This window comes from Aquila chrysaetos, chromosome 18 (genome assembly GCF_900496995.4).
Source record: "Aquila chrysaetos chrysaetos chromosome 18, bAquChr1.4, whole genome shotgun sequence".
Classification (NCBI taxonomy): domain Eukaryota; kingdom Metazoa; phylum Chordata; class Aves; order Accipitriformes; family Accipitridae; genus Aquila; species Aquila chrysaetos.
Window position 1 is genome coordinate 23,223,754 of NC_044021.1, and position 11,923 is coordinate 23,235,676.

Consider the following 11,923-nt stretch of genomic DNA (forward strand, 5'->3'; position numbering starts at 1 on the left):
TCGGTTCCATGCTCCTATAGGCAAGATGGTAAAACAGCCAAGGATGTTAACTGCTTGGTGCCCTGACAGTGAACAGCATTGCGGAGCAGCACGCTCTTATTCAGGGACTGCCAGGGGTGTCCAGATGTTTCTGCATTAAACGGTGTGGCACACCACCTCTGCTGGAATTGGCAGGCAAGAGTGTTTGCTTCTTGACTTGGATTGAAAGCTTTTGAGTCGGCAACGTCAGGAAAACGTTGCCACCGTCCGCAAACCAGAGAGCCCTGTCGTGTCCATACGTGAGGAAAAAACCCTTCTGCTCATTTTTTCCTGATTATTTTATGGGACAGTGCATTTACTAAAATTACCAGTTACGAAAACGGTGAATGCCCCTCTGTTTCTTGCTGTAGTCGCTCATGAGTGTGGGGCTGAGTGGGAAAAGGAGTGGTCTTGGCAAACAGCTTATTAGTCTCAAATAAATTATTCAGAACACAGGTTTGGATACAGATTGCAGGGAACGATAATGGAGTTGGTTTTCTGAGCCTGTTCATGTTATGAAGACATGGAGTATGCTTTTCAGGAATTCACTTAAGTGGAATCAGCGTTGAATAACGTAGTCTGGAAGTAATATTGCTGCCATCCAGCTAGTGTCTGTGGAACAGCATTCTCCTGCCTCCTGAAGCATTGGTGTTGAAGATGGATAGATAGGGAGATATTTATTTTTTGGCCTTTTTTTTTTTTTTTTAAAGGGCAATTCTTTCTAATCACTAGAGAGGGGCATGTTTTGGCCGAGATTTTTCCCCCCCCGAGTGAAATAGTGGACCACATCAGCATCCGATTTGGGTGCGTCATGTGGTTTCTCATGTGATGCTGGTCTCACTGCGCTTTGGAGAGTGAGCCTTTGTGACTCCGCACTCTTGGACAGTAGCATCCAGCAACACAGGAGACTTTGGGGAAGGAGAGGAGAAGAGACACCCCCTCAGAAAACCCCCAAAGCCCAGAAAAATAAAGTTACAATAATTTATTATAGTTATTGTTTCTTCTTAACTGTTTTGGCTTTTATTTTTAATTCTGGGTCTTCCCTTTTCTCCGTTCCTGCAGGCATAAAGCTGCACCGTTCGGAAGAAGCGAGATTGTCTTTCCTTACAGCTACGACGCTGCACCGCTCTCAACACAGCCTGCTTTTCCCCCCATTTACCTGGGCGGCTGCTGCTGTTTCTGCTGCTGCTGGGGCTGCTGCAGTCTCACTGCCTGTGCTTCACCCGGGCTGGGCTGACTCGAAACTCACTCGTCTGCACATTGCTAAGGAAGAAGAGCGATGGAGCCGCGTTTTTTCTGTTGGTTCTGGAAGCAAAGGGTTGCGATATGTGATGGTTTTGGGGTTTTCTTTGGGAGGGGGGAGCGTAAAGGAGAAAGGAGGGGTGTTAATCTAGGATGGGGTGGGTGAAAGCTTAAAGAAATATCATGTAAAGTAATCCAGTGCTCGACAAGGGCATCAGCAGCAAGAATCCAGCCTCTGCTGCTCCAGAGGATTAACATGGGGAAGCCACAGTGCTGCAGTCGGGTTTCACCTCAGCGTTGTGCTGGAGATGGATAAATAAGGTATCGGTTGTGCCTGCCTGTTAAGGCAAAGCCATGGGAGAAGGAGAGAGCGAGCGAATGCAAATGCAAAGGAAGAAGAAATGCTACGTGCCGTCTGTCTGATTCTGTGCATTCTCATTGCAGAGAGGACAGCTTGATTAACAAAGCAGCGTATGGACGGAGGGACTGTAAATTGTAGCTCGAACACTCGTGATGCTGTCAGGGAGGGAACTGATGAGCTAGGTGGCTGCAGCGATATCCCCAGGGAAAACAGCAGCCACGCACTCTGTGTGTATAGATACGTATGTGCGTGCTTTTGTGTGTGTGTGAGCATGTATAAACATGAAAGACAGACATTTCTGACCAATTTACAGAGGAAGTTTGTCACTTGGCTGGGTCAGGCTTGATTGCAGCTTGTATTTTCAGCTAGAGCTCTACACCCATTTCCTGACTGAGGCGGCACTTTGCGAAAGCAGATGTAGGCAGAATTCTGTTAAGAAACGTGAAAGCAGATCCTTTCCGCTTAACACCTTGAAGCACTGAATCTTCTGCACTGTGCTGAGGGAAACTGTGGGGTTTCGTTTTCTCCATCTTAAAATCTTTATAAACACAGCTGTATTCAGTATGGTGAAAAATTCTATACTGTAAATAGAAATGTGATCAATCTAATCAAAATAAATGCATCCCAGATGACTTCTAGACCAGCTGGCTACCACAGTCATCAGATGGCTAAATGCTCAACTGAGCATTTATATTCAGCATTATATTTACGTCTTTTTGTTTGTTTGTTTTAGAATTTCAAATTCAGCTTCTAATTAAAAAGGATTCTTCATCTATTGAGAAAAGACAATGCTCGCATTTGGCAATAGATTTCTCTAAGATGTACCTGGGTGTATTTTTTTATTGCCAAACATGCTTGGGGGAGACTGCGTTTTTAGAGCAGGTAGACTTGTCACAGGACAGGCAGATTTACTTTGGTAGGCAGCTTGGCTTGGCCATGTCTGAACAATGCAGAGATAGGGGAAACAAGCGCTGCACTCAGCTAGCAGGGCTTGGCATGGCTTCTAGCAGCTGCCTACTGAGAAAGAGGGGGGTTTTTTTTCTTCCTTTTTTTTTTCCTTTTATACAAATCCATAGACCATAATGTCATCCTAAAACGTGTACGGGGGGATTTCCCAATAGTCATGGTGAGCTACCCTGCAAGACGCCTGTCTGGCCCTTCCACTATTTGTTACCCAGCCTACAAAGGCAGCCCTGTGTGTTGGATTATATTTAGCCAGCTGTTGGATAACATTCTTGTGCTGGGGGCAAAGGAGTCTTATTACTCCCAAACTGTAGTTTTCTGTTTGCTTAAAGAAAAATAACCTTGGCAATACAGCAGGCTCTGCAAAGGAGTTCATGCCACTCCTATACCTCTCTGAAACTGTGGTGTGCTTCTAACTCAGGCAGTTTAAAGCAAGCAAGGAGGAGGAAGAGAGACTCTTAACTCACAGCTTCAAAGCTGCAGAGACGAGCAAAATGTCAGCAGCTTGTAATTAGGAGTCCACGGTTACGTCAGTGACTGTATCTCTCCAAGAATAGCTATGTGATGTGTGCCACAAAGCAAAGGAAGACAGTCATAACCTGGTTATCAAGCCTGGTTCAAACAAGAAAGAGCAAAATGGATTAATGAATCTGCTGTGTTCCTAAATCAAATGTGGATGCACTACATGTACAAGGCTTGCTGAATCCTGCAGCAGTGAAGACTGAATTATCAGTTTGTCAGAGGGCACGCATTCACTGAGTGAAAGTGTGAATCCTTCAGGAAAAAAATGCAGAGGAACCGTCTATCCTAGAAAATGTCTTTCCCAGCTCCATCCCATACAGGCAGCTGCGTGACACGGAGGCACGCTCTGAAAGGAGAGACCGGCGAGCCGCACGGAGGTGTTTAAAAGGAAGGGTGTAATTAAACACAAAGCAAGCGCACTGAAATTCTGTTCTGGCGTTACAGATTTGATACCGAAATACCACCCCAGAGAAGACTCGCTAGGGTCTGGTGTGGTTTATATTAAGGTTTCTCTGGTTGAGAGTAAGGGGGGGGTGGAAAGGGCTTCGTGCAGCATCTTGCAGCCACACAGCCGTCCCCAGGGCTGCGCGGGGAAGAGGGATGCGTGCGGCTACGTGCTCTTAAAGGCACATGCCCGGACCCCACCAGGAGCTTTCTGACCTCCGCGATTATTTTTTGGTCCGTGCAGGCAACTGGGCAGCATTTAAGCAGCGAGATTGCGGGGGGGGGGCTTAATCTGCTCCGACTGGCCTTTCTCTGCGTTGTGGCTGGAAGATGTTTACAGGGCTTTTATCAATACCCCTTCACAATATTCAGTTTGCGTGTCTGTCGCTGCTCACGCCGCCCAATTGCTAAGAAGCCTGGCGCGGTTCCCTGCTCCCAGCAGAAGCCGGTTGTAGTTCAGCTCTGTTTATGTCGCTCTTTAATTTACCAGGATAGGTAGATTGCATTATGCAAACAGTGGGGTGGTTTTTTTTGTTTTTTTTTTTTTTTTTCCCTTGGACTGTGAACACAAACTTGTAGGAGGAGATGACTCTGTATATTAAACCAATAGCTCTTTGAATTGTGTGTAGTATAATTTAAATATACTTACTTTAATTAATAGAAGGTTACAAAAGCTGGCATTGTCTGGGGCTGTTTAATTTACATCTTAGGCTTAGTCAATGAGCATAACCTGCCTGATTAGAATAGTGTATTCTGCGTAGCCAACAGGGTGGAAGACATTATTTTGTTTGTGTTAGTTCAAACAGCTGGTCATTAATGCAGGCCCCATCTCCAGAGTGAAGTGCTAGTGGACATGAATGGCTGCCTGATTAATGCTGCCCCTCGACGGGTCCTTCATCCAGCAGCGATGCTCGCAGCAGAATAATGCAGCGTGATTTGATTGCGCTCTAACAGGGTAGTATGTCATTGTGTCACCGAGCAATCGAGGTTATTATGGGGCAGGGCAGACAGACGGGACAGTGGGGTTACTAGACCGTGGCATTTTTAGAAATGCAGGCCTGACCTACTTAGAGTTATTCTTGCTGGCTGGCAGCTGCCTGGTGCAGGGCTCCCCCTGATAGGCTGCGGCTGTTGCTAGGGGGAATTAGCATGAATTTTTCCACATACAGACTCGGTGATTGAATGATAAAAGCTGACTGGAATTAAAGAGATTCGGTTCAGTATTATGCAGATTTATCTCCCTCCTTTTTTTTTTTTTTTCTCTCTCAAATGCATAAAAAAGGAGCAGAAGACAGTTTGTTTCCATTTATTTTTGACCTATTTTTTTTTTTCCAGGGGAGGGCAGAAGTGTTGTGAATTTTTGATCATCATTTACTATTTAAGGCGTTGAAATGATATGACAGTGGGCATGCATCTTTAATGTATGGGAGATTCAAACGGTGTCTCTTCGGAAGGGAATGAAATGAATGTATTTTGTGTTCTGGTCAGACTGCTGCCTCTTTCTGTTTGAAGCTATGTCAGATTCCCTTGTCTGGAAAGGGGAAACATATACCAGGTTTTATTGCATAACATTACTCTCGGCTATTTTTAGCTATCTGTACTTCACAAAATTAGTCCTATGTTTATGCTGGTGGATGAAATTAATCCCCAGACTACGTCTCCTATATGCAGAGACAGACGCCAAGGGTATGCTGCAGTGTTGTGTGTCATGTTCATCTGAAAAGGTGTTTACATACTACAGACATATCAGCACTGCATACCTAGCAGAGAACTGATGCCTGGCCTGTAATCAGATCAATTAGAGAACCTCTTCTGGATTTTGGAGTATTTTTCAGGCTTTGGTTTGAACATGGATTCTCTAGATGATACCCTTTTTTATTTATCTACATCTGCCTAAAATAGTGTTATCTTTTCAGAGAATTCTGTGCTCCCTCAGGAAGCAAATAAAAACAATACTCAGTGAAGAATCCTTCAATGTAATTATGAATATTTCCTTTGTTATTATCACTAATTATAGAAGATCTTTGTTTAAACCGCAATTCCCCTCTGTGTGATCCTTTACCATGCAAAGAAGTTACAATTTAGTGCTTATAATTTTAAATTAATTTTTCATGGCGACGCATCATGACACCAGATTCGAAGACTTGGGAATTTTCAAAGTAAGAGGCAGTTGGGGATGGGGGAGAGGGACCCAAAAGTCTTCCGAATTGCAAAATAAAAAATGTGAGTGGGTGCTGAAAAGTAGAGAGCTCATTTGTGTCTGAAAGGATTTCATTTGAAATACTTGGACGAAGGAGATAACCTTTCAGAGGGGGGTGAGCAGCCTGCACGTCTGTCCGGACAGCCAGCAGCCTCCCCGGACGCAGAGCTCCCCTGCCTTGGCCCCTGGAGCTTCTCGGGAAGGTATGAAGAGGAAGCAACTGGAAATGGAGACAAGCATTTGAATGCGTTTTGTGGCCAAGGCAAAGCATTCAGTTCCTACAGATTTGAATTTCCTATGTCTCTTTCCTGGCCTTGGTTCATTACTGAAACTCACACCACTTCCTTCGCTGCTCCTTCCTGACGGTCCCATGGAGTGACGGTTTTTTAGAGAAGTGAAAGTGAAGAGAGGCACTATTTGATGCCCAGTAATTGTGTTCTCCTTGGCTGTCCCTAGAGGTGACTCCAGAAAGCGAAACTGCAGTTCTGGTCCCACTTCCCTCAGCAATATTCTCTTCATCAAAGCCTGATGTCTTGACCTGCTTTCCTGTGGGATGCTGTCAGTGGCCGTGGCTTCCCACCTGGGCTGTGGTTTTCACACTGGTCTTCCAAACTTATCTCTGTGTTGTGTTGTCTGCTGAGCTTCTCCCCAGTTGCTTTCCCAGTGACGAACCGGTTCAAGTGATCAGAGAAAAGGGCTGGAGCATGGCCGGGTTCACCCCATCCCAGTGCCATCCCAGTACGGTGGCTCGTACCCAGGTGGGCAGCCTCTTTGCTACCAGAAGGGAAGTACTGGCATGGAAGTCAGTTCCTTATGGGAGGAAAAGCCAACTTTGCTTTCGGGATGCTAGGCAACAGCCAGCCTTTGTGTGCAATTGCCTGTTGAGGTTCTTGCCCTTGTTGGTTGTAGCCAGCTGTAGTTGCATCCAGTTCACCTGGGATATTAGCTAACTTGGACTTCAGCAAATCAAAATGAGTGTGCAATGTTATATTAATTTCAGCAGAAACCTATTTGCTAGAAAAATTATTTGACTGTCGTCTTATTTTGGTATATTCCTGCTAAAAAAGAGGGAGTCCAAAGAAAAGCAACAAACAATATGAAGCGTATACTCTGTGGAAAAGAGTTGTATCCTCGATGTTTGTTTAGGATTTCAACGCAGTGAACTTCTATAACAAACATCAAATCAGACAGCTTAACAAACCATCAAGTGACATATTAAATATAGAAAATGCAGTGCACTAGAAATTGTATTCAACATTAGGTTACTTTTCTGAAAGTATCTTTAATGGGAATTATTCCAAATAAATGAATGTGTGAATAATCTGATCATAATGCTTTGGGTAATTACAAGTAGCAGAAATATGGAGTTAATGAAACAAAACCAAAATCTGAGCTCTGGGTGTGTGTATAAAGCATAAGAAACAGGACGCCAGAGGAGTTTGAAATAAATGTCTGTGTTGAAAATATTGTCAATTGTGCACATTCCTTTGAAAAAACATGTTAATCATTTTCTGATGAGCTCCTCTGAGATTTCTGTTGTTGCAACAACTTACACCTCCTACCTTGAAGTTGCTTACCTACAAAAGATTGTGTTGTATTGTTCAACATTCTTGTACCATGACCTCTCCTGTGAGCTATGAAAGATCTATTATGCTGAGTTTCATGCTCTAGGGTGGCTAAGCGAGTGCTGATTTACTGGCAGCATATGCAGGCCATAGTTTTTTTTGGTTTTTTTTTTTTCGGCAAAAGACCTAGAATCCACCCTCCATTTACAGCTGTGAGATGGCTGTGCTGCTTGGTATATTCCTGACCTCGAAATCTTGGCCGGTCGTGGATTTGTTGCGCATTTTGTGATGTCATTGCGACTTTCTGTTTTTCTGAAAATGATCAGAGGATACAGGATATAGAGCGACACATCTAGATTCCCATGAAGGGATTACAGCCACAAGGAGCGAGTTGACTCCCAGCCTTCCCCTCCTGCCAGGGCCATAAAGATCAGTTCTTCTGAAGCAAATGTGTTTCAGTTCTGATTTCAAACCTAAAGTACGAGGCATTGTATCACATTTCTTAAAAGACTGGCAGTTGGCACATTCCTTTTATTGCAATACAGTAGGGAATACAAATGTTTTACAAATTAAAATAATCCTTACAAGATTTTTTTTCTGTGATCCATTAACATGGAAACAAATTCTGTAACATACTACCATCAGCCAGGAGCAGCGTTATTGTGGCTCCCACTTTCATGCTTTTCCTGCATCCGTGGATGTGTGTGCTTCTACACTCAGAAATGCTGTATACATGTAGTGCGTGTGAATGTGTATACAAGACACAAGCATAACTTACACAAATACAACACTGGCGCATATAATATGTAATCACAGTTGTCTCAGGGTGGTACCAAAATCTGTGCCTCTAGATGTATGATGCTGGTTTGTGTATTATGAAAAGTGGCTTGTCATAAAATTCATGCAATTCTGGAGCGTAGCATAACCATTACGTTAATGCTGTCATCCCATTCACCACCAGCAACAACAACAAAAAAAACCACGATACTGTGTAATACAAAGATAACAAAAAGGATACTGTGGTGAAAAGTAGGGTGCACCTAGATAGATGGGTTTCATAACCGCTCGTGCCCTTTTTGTAGTCAATAGCAATGTAAAATGAAACGCGTGATGGGCTGTTTAAGAGGAGAGATATATTTTATTTTATCGTTAATTCTTCCCTCCTGCTCTTAGGCCACACCTACTTCAAAAGTGAATCCAGACTCAGATCTTGACAGAGATCGTGACCCTGTTGAAACCAATGGCTGTTTTATCCTGGAATTCAGTGGGGCCAGGCTTTCATCTCCGGTATTTTCCCCTGAACATGTCTTTTTTTGTGCTTTTGCTCCAAAGTGTGGTGTTTCTATTTCTACTTTTTTTTTTTCCCCCCTCTGTTCCTCTGAAAATGCTTTGAAAGCTTACTTTTTCTGAGCGATATCTATAAATTTGCTCTTGAGTATGAGAAAATGTGGAGAAATACCACTTCACTGCCGAGCAGATAAGGTTGAGTTGTGGTTAGTCTCCATAGTTACGTTTTCCCGTATACTTCTGCTTTCATCATAAACTGTCTTTAGTTTTGATGAAATGGAACAAGCGAAAAAACAAATACGCCAAAGAGAATCCAGTCTCTAACAGGTTGCAGAAACTCAGGTAATGAGATGGCTTGTGCCTCGACCCACAAAGCTAGGGCTCGTAGAAACGTAGAAGGAGGCAGAACGCAACAACCTTTAAAAAGAAATGCCTTCTAGCTCTCTGGCAACTTACGCTGTTATATCATAGAAATTAATGGTGGATTCCTTTTTTCTTTTTTTTTGACACTTCAGTGTTGCATAAACAGTACTTACACCAATATTCAACAAAGTTACTCGTTCGGAGGTAGGTATACCGCAGCTGTGTCTGGGTTTGCCATGTTCTTCTTTGTTACATAAAGACACAGTAATTAGGCTTTTCTGACGTCAAATTTTTTTTTGTATTTCAAGGTTGAGGTTATTGAAGTAACGGCAGTTAGTAGAGGACATTGGTGATAGATTTTGTGCAAAGTTTGTATCATTAAGAAAACATGCGGAATGGACGAGATGGTGCATTGTGCTGCATGCTTGGTTTGGTTATGGTTGAAACAAATGGCTGATGAATCTTAGTTTAAATCTCCTGTTCATGATCTCTGATGATGGCGATGTATTGTAGATCTCACCTGCAATTCCTGTGTGTATGCACAGGCACACATGTGCATCATTTTAGCTGAGCTAAAATTACTAGCGAAGTCATGTCCAGCAGCTCTTCATATTACTCCTTTGAAACTCAAACCTACAGTTGTCTACAACTTACAGATGAGACCATGAGTTTTGTTCTTTTTTTTTTTTAATTTTTCCCTTTCCAATGGTTGATAAAATTATGTCCCTTCGTGAGTTTTATGGATACATCCTTTTTATAAAGGAGCAGAAATTCCAGTGCACTTCAGTGCCCTGTTTGCTCTGTCACAGCCAGTTGATCTTGTTTCCATCAAGGGTTTTCTGTTAACAGCCAGGGAGTAGCACACTTGTCTTCACATTGGACCTTGATTTCTTGGCATTATATTCTCTGTTCCCAATGTTTTCGTGGTTGTGAAGAGATAGTTGCCAACATGAAAAATAGTCTTCTCTGGTGCCTATATCTGTAGTGTCAGTTCACATTTGATATGAGTTTAGCTGAACATGAGCTATGAAGATTAAGCACTGCCCTCCAACATGTTTTCCCTTGTTTTATGAGAGTAATCTCATTTCTTTTGGAAGAAGCAAGTGAATAGCAGGCCAAGGAGCCCAAGCAGACAGATGATGTTTGATTTTGCAAACCAGGTATTCACATTATAATACATTCCTAAGAAGAGGACAGGGAACTAATGCTGTGCAGATCAACTCGGTTGTGTGTTTTCAAACAGTAGATCACCTGAAATCAGAGCTATGAGACCGAGTGAAAGCCTGGCACTGGTGGAGCCGTTGGAGAGCTGGGCTGACTGGGGCCCAGTGCCTGCTTGCACAACTCTCCAGAGGGATTCTCCAAAGTTTCAAGTGCTGCCAACAGTAGGTTGCCGCCTTTGCTCAGCTCAACTGAAGCTGTTTTCAGTTTGGTGGTGATTGTAAGGAGAGGTAATACCCTTTATTTAAACCACCTCTCTCTCATAAACCTTGGCTTCTTGATAGCCTTAGGTAGTCCTGGCTGCCTCATATTAGTGTTGACTTTAATAGGAATTTGGAGCATGCAAAAAAATCGGAAGGCGGCCAGGTTTTTGGAACAGCAGTGTTCTGTAGTTGAAGATTTCTAGATGGGTTGGTAATTTTTGTTGCAGAAAGAGTTAGAAGAAATGCAAGGCAGTGAAGGTTTGGCTGTACTCCAGTGCTGCATAATGATGGAGACCAAAAAATTCAGTTAAAGCTCTAGGTTTACTGCAATCACTTGCTTGCAACACTGCAAATCACATCAGGAGGAGAGCAAAATAGAAGAAAAAAAAAAAAAAGCACTGTTTTCTCAGGGAGAAAAATCTTTTTAATAAATGTAGTTTTATGGGTTTTGTTTCACCCTTGATGAGTCAGCAAAACGCTCCTGTGTGTGTTTACAATGTACACAATAGGAACTCAGCATATATTCACTGATCTTTATTTTAATGTTTTATATTACCAAAACATTTTTTTTTACCTCAAACTTTATATTGTAGGCTGAAAAGCAGACATAAGCAATCTGAACACTGCACATACGATTTCTCCTGAAAAATATTTGTATTTAAAGACATGCCAGCAGACTTTGACATACAGGCAGATCTGAAAAACTTTAGGAGAAAATAACATCATCTGACATTAATTCACAAGGAACTCATGTATTATTGAAGAACAATCATTCCACAATGTGACTTTTTTTCTTTTTTTCTTTTTTTCTTACATTATTTTGGTGGTTACAGTTGCTTAGGTTGAATGAAAAGGACTGAGCATAGTCATAAATGCAAATTCAGTAATAAATGTCCCTGTGGAACGTTGAAGTACCACAAAAGCAGTTTCTTGGTTATTTCCCAGAGTGAAAGGATAAGTTTTTTTCAAGTAGAATTCTGTTACTCTTTGTAAAAGTTCTGGTTTTGTATGTAAAAGTTGTTCCTTTGGTGGAAAGTGTATATTTTTGTTATATTGCTTTTTAGGCCGAAGTTGCATGGTCAGAATTCAGAAGCTGGTAAGTAATTCCCATATGAACAAGGAACTGGTGATAGAAGTGAAATGTATTTTTGGGGTAGTTTTGTGGCAATGTGCTTTATTCACAAAGCGTGTATGTAATATTGCTTCCCTAAACATAGGCAAAAATCATCAGAGAGCTGTTTTCCAGAAATACCCCAAAATGGGCAATGCTACAAGTGGTGTTCAAAAGAAACTCCATCTTTCCAATGTCACCTTCTTCGTTGCTCTCGCATGCCCTTTGCTTGCTTTGTCTGAGATTATCTTACTCCATGGGTCTACAACCAGAAAAAAAAAATCCCCTCTGTTTATCCACTAGATTCAGTTCTGCACAGGCCCCAAGCAGTTTACATCTTGGGTTGTCATGCCTATTGTGTGCAAATGTTTTAAAGCATTTGGTTCCCCTTGTCTTTGAGCCACAAGGACTTAACATACGTGC

At 42.4% G+C, this 11,923-nt stretch overlaps 1 long non-coding RNA gene across 1 annotated transcript; it reads left to right on the forward strand.

Annotated features, from left to right (window-relative positions):
- The first annotated feature begins 371 nt into the window (after window positions 1-371).
- Window positions 372-7,071, forward strand: LOC115353104. The gene is made up of 2 exons (XR_003927424.2): window positions 372-989; window positions 1,081-7,071. It is a non-coding gene; the product is annotated as an uncharacterized LOC115353104 (long non-coding RNA).
- The last annotated feature ends 4,852 nt before the right edge of the window (window positions 7,072-11,923 follow it).